Source organism: Chiloscyllium plagiosum, unplaced genomic scaffold (genome assembly GCF_037043375.1).
Source record: "Chiloscyllium plagiosum isolate Xiang-an unplaced genomic scaffold, Cpla_swu_hap1 HiC_scaffold_1, whole genome shotgun sequence".
NCBI classification, from domain to species: domain Eukaryota; kingdom Metazoa; phylum Chordata; class Chondrichthyes; order Orectolobiformes; family Hemiscylliidae; genus Chiloscyllium; species Chiloscyllium plagiosum.
The window spans coordinates 40,192,336-40,206,506 of NW_028270139.1; the positions used below are offsets into that span (position 1 = coordinate 40,192,336).

The following is a 14,171-nucleotide window of genomic DNA, read 5'->3' on the forward strand; positions in this document are numbered from 1 at the left end:
ATGATACGTGAAGTACAGTTTGTGTGGCTGTTAAGTATGTGATTTTGTTTTTAACTAGAGAAAGGCAGTGTCTGAAAAACAATTATTTGAGCAGAGATGTGACTGTTGGTCATAAGATACAACTGCTGAGTTCAGCTTCCAAAATATTCCTGTGTCATGTCTATGTTAATTGGTGAATATTTGTCACATTTCTGTGCTGACCGCTAAGTTACTCCCACTGCATCTCCCTTAGTTACACATGCCAGCGGAAGAAAGGAACAGGTAGTGCTTCGAAGTTCATGTGTGGGAAAGGGAGGAGTCTTACTGCAATGGAAAGAAAGCTTTAAAAAGGCTTTGGTGTTTTTTTTCCCAAGTCATGATTTTAGATTAGATCTTTTCCTTAAACAGCCTGAAATCACAACATAATTACTTTATTTTGGCAGTGTGTGGGTGTTTTGCTAAATTTCCTGAATGTCAGGTGTTATTTTCTTTCACACAGAAACTGGCAGTCTGTATATCAGAGCACGCTGACTTCATAGTTTCAGGTTAAGTTGGTTTTGATTGGTTTGCAGGAGGAAAGTAATTTGATCCACCATTCTATTTGTCTGTACGACACTTCCTTCTGCAAGGTGTCCTCATTGAGATCACTTGTGTCTTGCTTACTTTAGGGAAGCCTTTCTCGTGTTGAAATGTAGGCTCTTAATGTCGGCTCTTAAACTCCTTTGTCGGTTAATCATTGCTGGGAAGCCTGTGGTACTGGTTGACATGGAAGACATATACCTCCCTGTGTTTACTCGCTGACTTGTGTGCCATGCCTGAGGTATGTAATCAACTCTGCATTTTTTCATTTTCTGCAACAAATACTCAGGAGGAGCACTGACCAGTTCACTGTTTGGCATTAGATTTAGTCTGATTATTTATATCAAACCACTATTTTATCTTGCGTGTACTGTCCAACATTTTTATATATTTATGAAAATTACTTTCTCTTGGAGCAGCTTTATTCACAAGAAATTATTTAGCGCTCTAAAGTGAAATCATATTTTTTATTATAAGGTGATTTGTTTTCTATTTCCTCTGCCATTGACTCATTATTTGTAGTTGGAAAGAAAGTGCATGCAATCCCATATAGATGTATTGAAAGTACTGGCTCTCCTGTTTCTAGGTACATGGGAACAGGCTGGAGTGACCCCGCGAATGTTTCATGCCATTCTTAGCCAGGCTTTGTATGTACTTTCCCCAAAAGATCAGAAAGTGACCAACAAATTCTTCAGGCTGCAATTGCAGGAGAAACAAAATATCTTATTTACACGTCATGGCAGGTATAGTTAGAAACCCTTACGATGATTGGGAAACTTTTTAATACTTAGTGTTAGAATTGTGTAGCACAGAATGAGGTCATTCGGACCATTGACCCTCTACTTTTGGAAGATGTATCAAATTAGTCCCAGTGCCTTGCTTTATCCCCAAAGCCATGCAAATGTTATCTTTTTCGATTGAGAGTGTAAGAGCACACACTGAACTTGCAAAGTGATATAGACAAGTTTGGTGAGTGGGTAAGAATATGATAGATGGAGCACAATGTGGCAAAGTGTGAAATTATCCATTTTGTATGAAAATAAAAAAAAAAGTTTTTTTTAAGAATGGTGTGAGATTGAGAAATGTCTGCACCAAAATGAAGCTTGGACATGAAGCACAGAAGTGTAGTATGTCGATATAGCAAGCAGTTTGGAAGGGAAATGATGTGTTAGCTTTAGTTGCAAAGTGGTTGACATAGAGCAATGAAGAAGTACTACGACAATTATTCAGGGTGTTGATGAGGCCACAGGAGGAACTGTGCACACAGTTTAGGGCCCCAAACCCAAGGAAAGATGTGCTTGCCCTACAGAGAGTGCAACAGAAGTTCATTGCATTCCTTCCAAACATGAGGCTGATTTGAATTGCCTTGTATTCCCTGGAGTTTAGATGAATGTGAGTTGATCTAATTGTAATGTATAACATTGTTCAGAGTCTTGACAGGTTAGACACTGAGAAAATATTTCCCCAGTTAGGGAACCTGTGTATTGGCCTGGATTTTGGAACAGCTGTCGTGGCAGTTGAGTCCACACGATTCCACTGTTACCAACTTGCCAGTTTGTTGTCATGTTCACACCTTGGCCACTTTCAGTCTGGTTATGGGGAGTGTGGGGAAGAGTTGGTGTCAGCTACTTACCTGTGAGTGCAAGGAACTAATTCCACCCCTGAAAGGGCTCATCGGGACCTCGGTGCGGACACCCATTGGGACAATGAAAACATGGGGTAGTCTGGGAAGGTGGCAAGTTGAAGTAGAATACCAGTTATGATCTTGTTGACAAATAGTGCAGGCTTACATAGCCTATTGTGGTTCTTATTCACTATCTTCTTGTGATCAGGTGAATATCCAAATTTCCTTTGAATCTACTTCCAGCACATTCCAAATCATAGTGACTAATTAAATAAAATAATAGTCTCATCTTCCCCTCCACCAATCCTCCCAGCTACTGCCCACCCAACTAGCTGCACTTTGTCTTTAACTGTGTTCTTTGCTTCTCAACCCTTCTGCCAGTGCAAGTAATTTCTCTTTGCTATCTTTCCTGGTCTCAAAACAAAGTGAAACCTCTAATTTCTGTTCTGAGGAGCAGTCACAGGACTCAAAATGTTAACTCTGATTTCTGTTCACGGATGCTGCCAGCCTAGGGGAGCTTTTCCATCAACTTCTGATTTTGTTTCTGATTTACAGCATCTGCAGTTCTTTTGGTTTTCATTTGAAACCTGTATTCCTTGGTATCATTTTAGTAAGTGACCTCTTCAGCCTTTTCAAGGCCTAGATATCCTTCCTTTTCCTTTTGACTCATGGGTCCTGCTGAGGCTTAACCAGTGATTTATATGTGTAGCAATATTCTGTATTAAAGATTAATACAGTTTTATAATTCACTCCTCATTCCCCTGACAAAAAATCTGTGATGACTTGACCTGGTGGATTAATGTCCTACTTTAATCCAGCAAAAAACAATGTCCATCATTCAGCATGGAAGACTTTGTGATTTAAGTCGACAGGTGCACAGTTATTTCAGTTTTTAATCTAATGTTTCAGTGTATGGACTCAGTCAGATGAAATGGGTTGAGTTACCCTCTCTTGAGGCTCTTTCCAGGGCCTACAATTTTCAAAAGTTATAAACACAGAAATAGAATGAAAATAGTACAAGACTTGTCGTTTCTTTGTACTGCATGCAGTCTTAATTTTGAGTAATTTTAGAAATGATGTTATTATATTGAGGATTTGGTTTTTGACGTCCTCTGTAACTGTGCTTACTGCTTTGTAGTTAACGCTGTCGCCACTATTCAAATAGCAGTTTCTCAACTATTTATTATTTCCAAAAGCAAAATGTTCAGCAACAGAACTGCAATGTAACTTTATTGTAATTTTAACAATGCAAACAATCACAAGCACACTAGTGTTGGGACTGGCAGTTAAAATTGGAAATTCAACTTTGTCTTTAAGGAAGGTCTCCGAGGTCCAGTGAAGTCTCAGATGTTAATAAGTCCATCAACAGAATTCCTATGAGGTTGCTCCCTGATGGCAACTTACAAAAGGTGTCTGCTGTTACTTAGACTCGCCCTCACCCATTTTATCTCCATCATAATTTGCAAAGCAAATTGTCAGAACATGAAAAAGCAAAGTCAAGTAAATTTGAATTGAGAAAAGAAAATCATGCCAAGAAAGCAAAGGTAAATAAAAGTGATTTTAGCAGTGGGAATCATGGGCCTTCAGTCTACACTGGACATCAATTGTTGTGTGACAATAGTCGATGTAAATCCTAGAGTGGCCTATAGATGTTAGAAGTCTCCATTTGAACATTTTCTAACCTGGGACAATTTATGGCAATGGAAAACTGATCTTTGTTTACAAAATAGAGGAATGAGTTAGACCAGTGTAAAATTAATTGCATCAGTTGAAACAATCCTGTATCTGTATTTCCCAAAGAATTTCCAGTGATTTCACCATCCATTTCAATTCAAATGTCCCCTGCACAGAGTTTGCTGCCTTCCTGTCCTCCTTTAATCCCTCTCACCATATCATCTCTTCTCCCCTCATTCACAACCACACCACTTACCTTCTCATTTCACATGGTCTTGCTACTCCTAATGTGTTGCTCTCTGCTGAAGCCATTTCTTATCACTTCCTTGTATCATTATCCACTCACATCCACATCTTCCCCCAAATTCACCTTCATCTGTGCCCCACCCTGGGAGAAAAATAATTTCTGTCAATTCATTTATATCCACCTTTTTGAAATCCCCACTATCTAACCTTTCATACCTTTTTACTGTAACATTTCTGCAGCTACTGATTTGTTTGATCACACTCTCACCCCCACCTTTGCACTAGTCCCCAATGAGAGCATGATTGACTGATGCCCTGGCATGACCTTCAGGAACGTAGATGTGACTGAATATGATGGACAACTGGTTTAGTCACCCACTGCCGGAAACACACACACAACACAATCTCATTTGCCAAATTTGCCCAGTATTCGAGGATCATTCCAGAATGCCAGTATAGCCCTGTTAGCGTTCCTCTACTGCCCAACATTTTGCCTACTCCAGCCTCACCACCAACAGCTCATGCTAGGTGTCCATGTGCTACTTTATTCCTAAATTGAGACTACCCTGTCAACTGCCACTGTCACTGTCCTTCCATCCCCTATCCCTGCATGCTATTCTTCATCCAAGCACCCTCTTCTCACCATATCCTAACACAGAACTTGGATTTTCTCTAGCCCTCTGTTGTCGACCTCCATGTCCTCCCCAAGTTCAACTTTGTGAGAGCCAGATCCAGCTTTCTTGAACCTCACCCCATTGAACTATTAACCATCAGGTTCTGTTAAAAGTACTTGTGAGAGTGCATGGCTGTGTAGGCTGGAAAGTAGCATAGAAACCTCTTCTGTATTAAATACAGATCATGACCAGACATGCAAAATCATTAAAAACTACCATAGGTTGAACAATTGGATGTACATAACAACAAATTTTGCAGAGAATTTGGACCAAGTTCCCTTTCTGGTTCAGGAGTTACTTTTTATTGTTACCATTTTTCCCTGTTAGAGTGTTTTCCCTCTCTATTTGAAATCTGGTATCATCACTCCTGGAAAAAGCACCCATTAATCCTTCTCTTCTTTCAAACTAATGCCAGTTTTTCAATTGCTTTGCTCTGAAGGCTTTGATCAGGATATTACCTCCAAAATCTCTGCTCATCCATCCCACAATGGAGTCTCTCTATCAGGATTCTACTCCTGCAGTAGATTAGATTAGATTTGATTCCCTACAGTGTGGAAACAGGCCCTTCGGCCCAACACGTCCACACCAACCCTCCGAAGAGTAACCCACCCAGACCCATTTCACTCTGACTAATGCACCTAACACTATGGGCAATTTAGCATGTCTAATTCACCTAACCTGCACATCTTTGGATTGTGGGAGGAAACTAGAGCACCCGGAGGCAACCCACGCAGACACGGGGAGAATGTGCAAACTCCACACAGACAGTCACCTGATGCTGGAATCGAACCTGGGACCTGGTGCTGAGGCAGCAGTGCTAACCACTGAGCCACCATGCCGCCCTTATCAAAGTCACAAATGAGAGGCAAAGTGAGTTATGTCTTTCCATCATCCCTAAACCTAATTATGGCATCTTTTTCCAACCTTATTCATTCATTTGTAACCAAACATTTAAGGATGTATAAGTCCAGAGTTTATTTTAATTAATCTATTCAGACATATTATGAAGCAACTCTGCAGCAGCTGGTGCTTGAACCCAGATGTTCTGGTCTAGAGGCAGGGACACTACCACTGCACCACAAAAGTTCTGTCAGCCCAGTGAAAAGATTGGGAAATGAACTGGAAGAGTTGAGAAGGAGGGGGAATAAGAGTGTGTGAGTTCAATGTCAAATTAGGCTCCGAAAGAGAAATGAAAATAAGGAAAAAAACAATGGATTAAGACTGGAAAAAAAAAAGAAAAACTGTAAAAATTTGAAACTTATCATTTTTAAAATCTCCTTGAATAATTCAAGCCTAATGGAACAGAATTTCACACTTATAATGGTTTCCTTTTAGGTGAGAGGTTAAGTAGCAGTCATTAACAATTACAACCTTGTTAAAATGGTATTACATAGATCCCTAGAATCCTGACAGTTGGCCATTTGGCCCATTGAGTCCACACAACCCTTCCTAAGAGCTTCGCACCCAGACCCACCCCACTACCCTATCCCTGTAGCCCTGCATTTGACAGGGCTAATTCACCTAACCTGCACTTCTTTGGACTGCAGGTGGAAGCCAGAACATCTGGAGGAAACTCATGCGGACGGGGGGGAAAATGTGCAAACACCACACATACTGTTGCCTGAGGGTGGAATCAAAATTGGGTCATTGGCGCTGTGAAGCAGCAGTGCTCACTGCTGAGTCACTGTCACCCCTAATACATGCAATTAATTACGCAAGTTGAAAAATGTCGTGCTGGAAAAACACAGCAGGCCAGGCAGCATCCGAGGAACAGGAGAATCGACATTTCGGGCATAAGCCCTTCTTCAGGAATGAGGCTGGTGTGCCAAGCGGGCTGAGATAAAGGGTTAGGGGGGAGGGAGTTTGGGGGAGGGGCGCTGGGAATACGATAGGTGGAAGGTGGTGAGGGTGATAGGCCGGAGAGGGAGTGGGGGCGGAGAGGTCAGGAAGAATTAATTACGCAAGTTTGTTTCCTGTGATGATTGGACAATTTTATGCGCAAATAGAACAACCCCCTGAAACTCTCAGGAAAGCTAAGTGTGAGATGCCATTTTCACAAAGCTAAGGGTGGAATGTTCTAATCAGCTAATAACCTCTGGTGATTTGCATTTCATGAGATGTCTTCCTTGCTGCATGTCACTGGCCAATTTGCATGTTTATAAATACGTGTGTCATTTATACACTTTTTTTTCCCAGCAAAGGTAGGCCCCGTCAATGTATAACCAAACCAACTCAGGTTAAAAATAGAAAGCCATTAAATGCATTCTTCACTGAACTCGATAATATCTCCTTTGAATTTAAGAATTCAGTTATAAATGTTTCAGTTGATGGGCCAAGAAGTATCCTTTCAAAACCCTAGTCTCCTAAAGTAAATTGGCAAGCTTTAATTATGAAAATACATTTTTGAAAATGCTATTCTGTTGTGTGTTATTCTTTGTGAGGCTTTTCATTTGGCAAGGGATTGGAGACAGCAAGGTTCAAATTCTTGTTGATGGAATTTCTATAAAGTGTCATCCGGAGAATTGTATCGTACTTTAATAAGAGGCCAGGGTGTAGTTCAATATGGGTAAATTGTCTTGGAAACAGGGTGCACAGCAGTGAAACTTCGACTTGAGGCATGTGAAGAATGCTACTGGCATGCTTGAGTGGAGGACTTCAGAGCAGATCCCCCTGAACAAAGCTCACTACCATCTGTTGTTATCCATATCGCCTCATGGCAACAGCCTCTCCGGAATGAGTTCATTTTGAGCAAAGTTACTTAGAATAGACAGCAGATGACTGGAGCATTCAGCATCACTGTAATGCATTAACAAGAAAGAAAGCTTAATTTAATGCTTAATGTATTCTGATCGGAAAGCCAGAGCAATACTGCCTCCTCTTCCACCCCCCCCCCCCCCCCCCCCCAGCATTGTGCACATCCCACTTGAACACCATGCCACAGTATACAGAGATTTTTGTTTGCTGGCTATCGGTACCCAGTCTTTCTATATCTTTGAGGCTGGGCAGAGAACTTTCACAGACTCTTTGTCATCAGATGAGAACCCAATCTTGTTATTCAGCACCACTTTTGTACTTTAGTTGCATGGCTATGTAAAAACAGAATGAAAGTGGAAGTAGCTCTTTCAAAGGATTGGCACAGGCTCATTGGCCAAATGGCCTCAGTCTGAACTAAAGGATTCCAAAATTCTGCAAATACAAATTAAGTTGCGAGCCCTTGACTAGCTTTCACTCTTTGTTTTTCCCTCTCCCAAATGTATAAACACAGGACAGTTGTCATATCTCTCCCAGTTGCCCTGCTAACAGCTGAGTGAGTCAATGTCAGCACAGTGGGGAGTTTTGAAGCAGGTTTGGTTCCTGAAATAAGATATGGTGCAAACCCAGTGCCAGTCATTGTCGGCCTCTGCTGCAAATTCACATGTCTGCAAGCCACTGTGTGTGTGTGTGTGCTGTCACAAAGAAAGCTTTTTATCTCTTCACTTTCTATTAAGACTCATAATGATTTCTTGCTTGGTTTGTGTGGAAGTAGCCATAAAAAACCTTTCTTTAAATAGACAAAATTACTGCCACAAAGACGTAGGAGTAGGTACTAGAATTAAAAGTGCTCCAGCTGCTAGTCTTTGAAGATTCTTTTGGAAGAGCTTAGTTTTTGAGAGAAGGAAGCACTGAACAATAAAACTAATAAAATGTAGTAATCAGCCAAGGTAGCTGAGCTTTAAAGAGTTGAATGTGTTGGAGGAAATATCGATTGTATATGTCTCTACTTGCACACACATACAAGGTTTACCTCTGCATTGCTGAGGCCTATCCCAAGATTTAACATTCTAGCGCAATACTGAGCTGTAAACACTGGGGTAGACAGGCAGGAGGCTGGAAGAACACAGCAAGCCAGGCAGCATCAGGAGGTGGAGAAGTTGACGTGTTGGGTGCAACCCTTCTTCAGGAGAGGGCTGGGTGTTGGGGGAGCTGCAGATAAAGGCGGTGGCAGGGGCACGGTGGTGAAGTGAGGATAGGTGAAGACAGAGAGAAGGTACAACCTGGTTGGTCAATGGGAGGAATGAATCTGGTTGATGGCAGGGAGAAGTGGAAGGGAGGGGAAGGGGCTGGGAAGAGAATCTGAGGATGGGAAGGGAGGTTATTTGAAACTGGAGAACTCAATGTTGAGTCCTCCAGGCTGTAAGCTGCCCAGGCAAAGGATAAGCTGTTGTTCCTCCAATTTGTGGTTTGGTTCACGGTGGCAATGGAGGAAGCCAAGAATGGTCTGTCTCCAGTGTGGATACTGGAGCCATCTTTCAGGCGAGGCATTAAACGAAAGTGCTTTCTCTCTCAAGTGCACATAACTGATCCTATGGCACTGAATCAATAAAGAGTAGAAAAGTTGTCTTTCTCTGATGGCCTGGTTAATATTTTGCCATCAATCAGTATAACTAAACCAAATTGTGTGGCCATTTAAACATTATTGTTTGTGAGAACATTTTGTGTGCACATTAGCTGTGCTATTTCCTGTGGTGACAACACTTTACAAGTACTTAATTGCCTGTAAAGAGCTTTGTTATAGAGTGAAATTGTGAAAGATGCTACATAAATGCAAGTTTTGCTTTTCTTAATTGCTTAAGCACAGAATAGAAACTCCTGTCATGTTAGTTGGGAACAACGCTAAATCCAAAATAATAAGGGAATTCTTCTCCTCTATGCCTTCAGACGTAAACATGAGATACAAAAGCTACCATTTTACATTTAATATTACAAAATGTTCAGGAAGCAAGCAGGATAATGGGATTAAAGTGGATTGTCCATGTGGGGAAAATCTCCTTGGCAAATGTTACAGCCCAACCACCCTCCTCCTGTGCTGTAACATGCTAGGATTTGATTTTATTGCAGTTACACCTCATCAATCTGTCATGTTAATCTGACTACCTAAATATTCACTGGAGATTTTAGCAGAATACAAGTGCCCAGTTAGTATTAATACCCATAAATTTAGAATTTGGTCAATTAACATGAATAATTTGTGTTCAGCCTGCCCTGATTCGTGAGATGATGTTTGAAGTTAAATAGTGCAGCACTCGTAACCATGGCAGTCAAATGTTTTACGTTGAGACGTTTAATATTAATTGATGTCCATTGATGAGTTATGCTTTCTTCTCTCTCAGCCAGAAACATTGTGTGGATGTGAGAGAGAGAAAGAGATACTCAAGAAAAATTAAATGTAAGCATTGTATAAACAAGAGAACAGCACCTTAATCGGCATTGACCATGAGACAGTACCTGGAATGAAAGATGTGGGAGCAATAACTGACACTTGGACTCTTTGAGGAAATGATTCTATGATTAAATCTTTGGAATTGCTTCTTTTCCAAGGCAGACCTTATTTTGAATAAAATGTATGCTGGCAAGACTTTCTAATTGGGTACCCTCTCCTCTGCTGATTCTTATTTTTTAACAGTGGTTAATGATACTTGTGAAAACTCCATAGCAAAATAATAAGATAATTCAGCTCCTAAAGTTTACTCTGCTGCTCAGCTAAACCGTGTCTGTTATGTACCTCAACTCCATTTCTTCCCCCTTAGTTTCATACTCTTGAAAAAACTTTAACGAGCATGGGATTAATTCCCAATGTTTAATTTGTTAATCAGCTCGCTCTAATTTTAACCATTATCTCCCTTTGATCTGGATTTCTCTACCAGAGGGTATAGCTTCTATGGGTTTACCAAATCCTTTTGCAGATTTTAAACACCTTAATGTGCTCATTTCTCAATGCTCTGAACATAAGGGACTATAAGCCAAATTTGCACAACGTATTCTCAAAATTTGGTTTTATTCTTCTCAATCTGTGCAGTTCTTCCTGCAATATATAATTCCTGAGCTTTTGTGCCCCAAACTGAACACCATATACCGGATGGATTCTTGTACAGTGCTTCAGTTTTAAATTTCAAGTGACTTTAAATTAAAAACAGAATTTCATTAGCTCTTAATTTATTTAATTTTGATTAATTTTTCTAGTTGTGCACTGGCTTTAAATGATTTCCATGAATGGGCACATAAAATCCTTCAGCTCTCCATGTCATCTGCTTGCTGCTTGTTAAGAAAATATTCCAAAGCACCTTTTTCAGATCCTTAAATCTTGCGCTTCCCCAGACTGATCATTAATTGCTACATTAATTACCAACTTATTTAGTCTTCCTATGTGCCTTTGTAAAGTCTTGCTCCTGTTCACACTCAGTACCATGCCACCCAACTTAGTGTTAACAACAACCGCGGATATGTAACTCTCTATTTAATCATCTGCTTGTATTATCGTGTATGGTGAGGATTTCAAGCCCCAGAACTGATTCTTGGGTTGTACCACTTGATGTATTATGCCAAGCAGTGAGCAAAGTCTTTATCCCGCTTTCTCTCTCTTCTATCCTTTTTTTTCCTCCACGCACTTTTAATTTTGTCAAGTTTGTAAACCACTCATGTAGAACCTTCTGGAAATTCACATAAACAACACCCATAAGCAATCACTATTCAGCATGCTAGTGGCTTTCTGAAAATATTTTTGAGTACAAAGGAATTTTGACTTGTTTTTGGAACTTGTCATGCTATAAGTAACATTTGTGACCCTATTTAGTCAAAAGTGACATTCGTAGCTAATGTAAACACACTTTTTCTAACAAAGTGCTGGTCAACCCAACTAATTTTCTGACCTATGTCAGGAATGCAATTGCAATAAGAATATCCATTATCAGTCACGAGACCAAGCAGCCATTTTGTTTCCTGGCAGTATGTTTTTTCTACGAGGTCAATGTTGCTCCAGTCTGCTTTGAAAAGACAAATGTGCCACTGTTTTAAATTTTGTGGAAAAGAATAGCAGGTGGAATTTTACCAAATTAACTCGGAATGGAGTCCTGGAGTTATTTGCAGCACAGAAGCAGGGATGTAAACGAACCTAGTTGTCATGATTTAATCCAGGAGTATCCAGGAAATTGGGGCAGTGAAAAGAAAATTCTCATCATGTGGAAGCCCTCAACACCAAACCTTGTCTTAGGGGAGATGGTGACATAGTAAATAACATCACTGGACAAGTAACCTAGGGGTCCAGACTAACACTTTGAGAACATAGATTCACATCCCAATACAGCAGCTATGGAACTCAAATTCAAATAATAAACAGGGAATATTTTTTAAAACCTGGTCTCCATAATGATTACCATAAAAACATCATCAGTTGTTGTAAAAACCATCTGATTCACTACGTCCTTTAGGTGAGGAACCCTAAAAACCTGACCTGGTCTGACCTACATTTGACTCCAGACCTAATGTGGTTGACTCTTCACATCCCACTGGACAACAAATATTGGCTTTATTGAAAAAAAAACTTGGGATTCAGAGATTGATATCAAATATTGGCAGATATTTAATAAATTCAGTAATTCTTCCAAGTAATGTGCTGCATAAATTGATAGATGGGCCACATTAACAAAGAATGTTTTAACTGCGTATATAGATATTTGTAACCTTGGCGCAGTATGTGAATAGGTGCATCTTGTTGCTGTGAAGTCTTTCTCGAACTCCTTGATGTCGAGGTTTCAGGATTTGCAGCTGGAATTTTCCAAGAAACAGTATGAAATTCTGTTTTCAGTGATGATTGATGTATGTGGCAGCAGGTCTGTCTAATAGTTATTGTATCCCTTGAAACTTTCTAATGAAACATCAAGCACCAGTCGTGAATCATGTATTACCAACCATATAATTGATAAAAACCAAAAACAAGAGATCATATGCTGTGACAATGCACATTGACTTAAGAAGGTTAATACATGCATGACTGAATTATGATCTGGTAATATCTGGTTACCCCATTGCCATAAAGGTTAACATTTTGTGTAGTATTTCATGCACTTTGCAGTTTTAATCTTTGGGATGTTTTGACCACTTAAATGCTCCTCGTGTCATGTGTGTTACAGAAATAAGGCATTTAATAGGCAAATACAGTCCTAAACAATGCTGTCATTCTGACATTATCCAGCTATATTATTCACTATCAAGTTGCTCCCCTTCTTTTCTAAAGCCTTTGATTACTTGCACAAGTTTCACTGGTCATCTCCATTATCTCACTGAATAGCCATTCTTCATGAGGATATCTAGACAGCAAATATTGACTGAATCTTCTATGTCTGAAGGAGATGGAATCCCCACAGTGCTGTTTCTTGTCTGGTCCACTGAAGCAGCCACTGCACAGCAAGGCAAGAGAAGGTCCCCCCTATACTTGGACCATGTCTATTCTTGATTCTATCATAAGTTGTGGTTAAAGGGCAGCACAGTGGCTCAGTGGTTAGCAGCCCCTCAGCGCTAGGGACCCAAGTTCGATTCCAGCCTTGGGCAACTGTCTATGTGGAGTTTGCATTTTCTCCCTGTGTCTGCATGGGTTTCCTCCCACTGTCCAAAGCTGTGCAGGTCAGGTGAATTGGCCATTCTAAATTGGGACATTTCTCTTTCTTATAGAAATGAAATTTTGAGTCTATATTGCAGATAAACAAGACTGAAGAAAAGCTATCTTTTTACTGATATACTATGTACTAGAGAAATTGGACAGGTTGAGTCTTTTGCATTGGAATTAGTTGGGTTGACTGCATTGGACCAGCAAGCAACGGTGGGAAAACATTGAATTAGGTCATTTTAACATAAATAGCTGTGTACCTACTCCAGCAAGTAATCACAAGATGGAAGTCTGGGTGAACTTGCTCACCCTTCCTCTTCTGAATATTGCACTTCCCTTCTCCTTTCAAAAAATTCAGAGGCGAAGAGGGTGAAGGACAGCCATGGTAGAAATCGCTAAAACATGCAAGAAAAACTCCAGTGGCTTGTCTGCCAGTTAAGAATCTTTTATCAGAGTCAAAAAGTGTGGCACTGGAAAAGCACAGCAGGTCAGGCAGCATCCGAGGAGCAGGAGAGTCAATGTTTTGGCCTGATGAAGGGCTTATGCCGAAAACGTTGATTCTTCTGCTCTTTGGATGCTGCCTGACCGGCTGTGCTTTTCCAGTGCCATACGTTTTGACTATGATCTCCAGCATCTGCAGTCCTCACTTTCTCCAAGGACCTTTTATCACATGACTCTGAAAGAAATTTGTGCTGCGATACCTCATTGTTCTATCAATGAGGCTTTATTAAAACCATGTAGAAGGTTTACTTGTTGGGCAATGAATTAAAAACTAGAAGTGTTGGAAATCAAGTTTATGCCAAATTAAATCTTCTATACATTGCTCCCCATCAATATAGATTTGAAGTCACTAAAATCTTTCCAATTATGAGGAAGTTATTCCTTGCAAAGTTAAAATTGCACTCATTTAACAACAAAAGACAAATGAGGAGAATTGCATGCAGGCCGCTTTTAGTAATGGTGTGTGGAAGAGTAC

At 40.3% G+C, this 14,171-nt stretch overlaps 1 protein-coding gene across 4 annotated transcripts in view; it reads left to right on the plus strand.

Annotated features, from left to right (window-relative positions):
- shroom3 (shroom family member 3) overlaps positions 1–14,171 on the plus strand; it is a 432,635-nt gene that overhangs the window by 255,754 nt on the left and 162,710 nt on the right. Inside the window, exon 2 of one of the 4 annotated variants that reach the window (XM_087986057.1) lies at positions 648–799. The exons of 2 other annotated variants lie outside the window; for them this stretch is intronic. The gene's annotated coding sequence lies outside the window, so the exon portion shown is untranslated. Of the gene's footprint in view, positions 1–341; positions 800–14,171 lie in introns of those variants that run through there. One more of the 4 variants, XM_043695349.2, reaches the window with a different exon arrangement.